Below are 5,895 nucleotides of genomic sequence, written 5' to 3' on the forward strand. Positions count from 1 at the left end.
AATACTTCATTTAGAGAATTAACATTGCTTGTTTTCACCTTTTCAATATCAGTGAAGAATTTCACTGGAAAAGAAGATATAAGTTTGCCAGGTTTTTGTCTCTCTCACCATGGTCAGCAGCTGTCGGACGCCGACGAAGGGAAATAACCCTGAAATCCGGATACGTTCGTGCTGCAGATCGAGGTGAGAGGGATAACTTCCCTTGGCAAACAGGACACAGTCGTGTGTCGATAAGCCAGCTGGAGGAGATGTCCTCCTGGGGCTAAAAGCAACAGTAACATCCACCCCTAGGGGTCAGCCACACTTAAGTGGCAATATACTACACTTTATCGTGCAGTTACTGTTAATACTTCATTTAGAGAATTAACATTGCTTATATATATATATATATACATGTATATGTATGCATACATACATATGGATACATATCGATGAATATATAAATATATAAATATATACATGCATACATACATACATACATACATACATACATAAATAATCACGCGCGCGCGCTTTAAGCACGTTAAGTGCGTTAAGTGTGTGAATAGCTGTTAATAAATATATTAATATATACAAATACTTGTGTGTCGAATAAAAACTCTATGAGATGCACACAAAACTTAAGATTGGCCTCAATTGTGGGGTCTCCAGTACATTCCCTTCTCTTGTCGAAAATTTCACGATCGTCTTCCTTGAAACTGAAATACCAATGTGAAAAATAAGACAACAGACGCATTTTATTAGAGTAAACTATCAGGAATGCTTTTGTATACGAGGTGGTGTCAAAATGTCCCCGGTCTAGTTATGTTTAATAGAAGATAACTTATTTATCTTCGTTTTAACATCATCTCTCTCGAAATTAACACCTTGCGCAGCAATCACCGATCTCAGCGTTCTTGCCACTTTTGGAATTCGTTCTCGGTAAGCGAGTCGAACGCCTTCTGCTCTTGATATCGCCAATGGAATTAAATCAGCGACCTTTGAGCTTTATTTTCCTCTTAGGGAATAATCGGATGTCCGCAGGCGCTAAATCTAGCGAATAGGGTGTGTGTGTGGAAGCGATAGCTTCTTCAATTTTGGTGAGGTTCAAAATTGAAGAAGATATCTCCCGAGTGGGGAGAGCTGCATACTGGGTGCATTGTCGTCGTGAAGAATGCAATTCTTGCACGACAGATCTGGTCGTTTTCCTCGAATGTCCTCCTACAAACGCTTCAAAATATCGCAGTAGGACTTTCGATTGACGTCTTCGCACTGGGGAGCGAAATCTTGATTCATAATACTGCGGATATCGGAAAAATCGATGAGCATACTCCTGATTGAGCTGCAAATTTGTGGTACCTTTTGGGAGATAAAGGCTTTTCCCATTGTGACGACTGCTGCTTTGTCTCAGGTTTGTACCGATAGACCCAAATCTCAACACCACTGATGATCCTCGACATGAAGGATGGGTCATCAGCAACACGCTGACGGAGATCTTGACAGACGTCGATGCTATCTTCTTTCTGCTTGGTAGTTAGAAGGCGAAGGACAAACAGCATGTTCACTTCTGATGTTACGATTATCTGCACGGCCCATACGACAGATCAACAGCATTTGCAATGTCGTTCATTTTCCTCCGACGATCCTCATGCACAAGCTGATGCATTTTTTCCACATTTCCGAGTTTAACACTTGTGGTAGTTCTTCCAGATCACTCGTCTTCCATTGTATGTATGTATTTATGTGTATATGTATGTGTATATATATACACACATACATATGTGTAAGTATATACGTATATGTATCTGTGAGTCTATGTATGTATATGGGTGTGTACATATAGGAGTAGGGGTGTGTGATTCATCCTCGGTGATATAGATGTGGAGTGAGTCAGGCTATATGCTAGCTGCCGAAGTCTTGAGGTGACTGTGATGACAGACTTCTAGTGAGGTTATCTTCCAATCGTAAATTATTGGAACTACGACCTTTAGGTGATTTCGCTCAATAAACACACACACACACACACACACACAAACACACACACACACACACACACACACACACACACACACACACACACACACACACACACACACACACACACACACACACACACACACACACACACACATATATATCTTCGAATTTGTGTAAGTGTGTATTGAATAATATATCAGTTGAATAAAGTTAAAACATAGTCTGATTTACACGTTTTTATTATTGAATTAAGAAAATGAAATTACAATGTTGAAGTGTGTTAAACATTAAAAATATTTAGTAATGTTCATAAAGTTCAATTAGCGCTTTCATACGCTCGTAGTATCCAAGTGACGGCTGAGTTGAGTTCATGACAACTGTAGTAAGGCTCCGACAAGCTTCATGTTTCGACTGCGGTTTTGACCAATCAGCATGTAGCTTAAACGCCACGTTTTATCAGGTGCACCGATTTTGCTATCTTAGATCCCACCTTTATCCACAGTGACTCAAAGAAAGTATTACGTAAACGATAATTCATTTTAATGCCATATTTTTCTGTTAGAAAATATTTTTTCTTACGCGCACACACACACACACACAAACACACACACACACACACACACACACACATACACACACATACGGCTTCCCTTGATTGTGGTGGGGGTAAAAATTTAGATTACAATTTGTTTTTTGTTGCTTATACTCTTTCAGTGAACCACGCGTGTTACTTCGGCATAATCATTCCATAAAATGTGCTTAATGGGAGAAAAATATTGACAAAGCACCAATATATGTAAGAGTGAAAATGGAGGGTGCTTTGGGTTGTGCTAAAAACAACAGCCAAACCTTCTTTGAATGGCTCACCTGTTCCACTGAAAATATTTCTCTATTATTTTTACCGAAAAGGCTTCTCCTATGGCTTTTATTTGAAAATTAACAGTCCAAATAGTTATTATTTATGGCTTATAGCGTTCCAAACAGCCATTACAACAAAATCACTTCCTATTTTTATTTATAAATATTATTTATAACCGTATATTAAAAAACATTACATTCAATAAATAATGTTTTGACATTATGCATACAGAATTAACTAGGTTTTCCAAATATCGAATTAAGACTTGAAATGAAAACATTGAAATAGATAGAGCGTGAGAGGTTTTGCAAATGAAAACGGAAAACTCCGCAGTGAATGTAACGAAGATTTGAATTTCTCAAAAATTGGAATTCAGAAATTCAATAAATTTAAGAAATCGAAACTATAGGAAATTTCCGGGAATACGGAATATTCCAGACGCTCGATCCTTTAATAATTGCTTTCTTTTGGTACTTTTAGTAATTGTTACATACTTAATGAATAAGCAGCTGTCTTTGTATATATGTATACATGAGCACACGCGTACACAAAAATGTCACATAACTTTGCACCAGTCAAAAATCCTATTATACTGATAATTGGCGTTGTTTGGCCAAGCTGTCAAAACTTCTGAGTCTCTTAGGGTCATCTGATTCAACAAACAAATCACCTGTTTCCCTTAAGGGTTTCGCAGTAAGTGTGCCACTTGGCATCTCTTCAATTCCCCAAATGCATATACGCACAATGCCTGCATAATAATCACCAATATATCGATGACAGCTCACATTTCAAACAACGAGCAAACACACAAATTACCTGGCAGACATACGCCGTCAACTGTAAAACACACATATGTGCACGCACGCACACACAGGCACATGAACACATATTTAGGTGCAGGCATACACTCACATTCAGACATTGATTTAAAAACAAGCTCACATGTCCATATATCAAATACACACCTACGGCATATATGCACGCAAATACGAACGCTTATATTTTGTAATTTGAATGAGAAACGCAATGAATTGGCGTTACAATATATAGAACGCAATTAAGGCATTTTAATATTTTATAGTTAACACTATGCTAACAGTTTCTCTCCTCAGTTTCCATGTAAAACGCTTCATCTTTGCAATCGATTTTCGCAGTGACTTCATGGATAAATATACACGTTTACAAACACATATCTACATACATTTATAGATAATCATAAATATACAGGGATTAGCTTGAGTTGCTTCTCCAACATATTCAAAATTTAGAAATAGCAGTCAAAGAACTACTGATTTCAAACTACAAAATTTTTTGGTTAACGGATGGCGATATTTATGGCACACACAGAACAAAAAACAGAAGAGAAAAGCAAAAACAAACCTGCCTTTTTTTGTTCTGTGTGTGCCATAAATATCGCCATCCGTTAGAGAAAAAAATTTGTAGTTTGGAATCAGTAGTTCTTTGACTGCTATTTCTAAATTTTCAGTATGTTGGAGAAGCAACTCAAGCTAATCCCTGTATATTTATGATTATAAATGGTTTTACCGATAAAGGTTTTTTCATACTGAACTACTTGGCAAAATTGTTAATTATTAATTTTATTACTAATTGACGATTCCCTGCCCTATATCTGTATACATTTCTAGATACATAGATACATACTTACATAAATACATGCACACACACACGCACACACGCGCACACACACACACGCACACACACACAAATACACACACACACATATATATATATTATTAATAATTTACTATAATATCAATGGCTAGCATGCGTAAAAGAACCATAAAGGCAAAATTATGAATAATGGAGTGCACTACTTGTAGCTCGCTTCAGTATTAATTACATATATATGTGTGTGCATGCGTGTGTGTGTACGTGTCTGTGTATGTATGTGTGTGTATATGGGTGTGAGTGTGTGTGTGTGTGTGTGTGTATGTGTGTGTGTGTGTGTGTGTGTGTGTGTGTAAACAAACCTTTTTTGTTTCCTTTTGGAAGCGTCGAATATGTATTGTATCAAAGTAATATTTCGAACGCAGTATATCCGTAAAAACAGCAAAAAGATTAGGCATTTAACCCTCATATAAAGGAAAATATTAGCAGCAGACGGCTACAGGATCGTAGCCGCGCCTTTCAGATACCGGTTAAGTACCATTAAGCTAAACTGCATGCTATTAACAATCTCCGTCGTAACATTTCAAAAGAAGGTATGTATTTGACGGAGAGCGGGCAGTTTAGCTAAATGCTAGAATATTCAGCCGGTATTTGAGAGGTACGGGTTCGAGTCCCGTGGCTGTCTGCTGTTCGCATTTTCCGTCATACCCGATATTTCTACTGTTTCCGTGGCTATACTGCGTTCGAAATATTATCTAGGGAGGCGAGCTGGCAGAAACGCTAGCACGCCGGGTGAAATGCTTAGCGGTATGTTGTCTGCCGTTACGTTCTGAGTTCAAATTCCTCCGAGGTTGACTTTGCCTTTCATCATTTCGGGGTCGATTAAACAAGTACCAGTTACGCACTGGTGTCGATGTAATCGACTTAATCTCATTGTCTGTCCTTGTTTGCCCCTCTGTGTTTAACTCCTTGTGGGCAGTAAAGAAATAAATATTACCTTCTTGTCTGAATGATACGATATATATATATATATTTATATAATATATATATGCTAACAGACACATACACATACAGATACACGCACAAAATACATGCATATACACGCACACGCATATATACATTCACACACACATATATATATATGTATATATATATATATATATATTGTTGTACTTGGGGATGGTCATATTGCCAGTTTAGCCAATAAAAACACACGCACTGTATATTTGGTGTTAATTTTTTTTTTTTTCAGCTTTATATTACATTAATCTTAATCTTAATCTTATTTCGGCCAGAGTTCTTTCGTCACACTTCTGTGACCTCTTTAGAAGGGCCCTAGACAAACTTAAGCTAAGAATTAAGGTTGTTGAAAGGCCAGGCAACCCTATCAAATCCCTTATCAGTAGAACATACCCTTTCAGTAGAACCCCCTGCACTGATAGGAACTGTAT

This window comes from Octopus bimaculoides, chromosome 5 (assembly GCF_001194135.2).
Source record: "Octopus bimaculoides isolate UCB-OBI-ISO-001 chromosome 5, ASM119413v2, whole genome shotgun sequence".
Taxonomy (NCBI): Eukaryota; Metazoa; Mollusca; class Cephalopoda; order Octopoda; family Octopodidae; genus Octopus; species Octopus bimaculoides.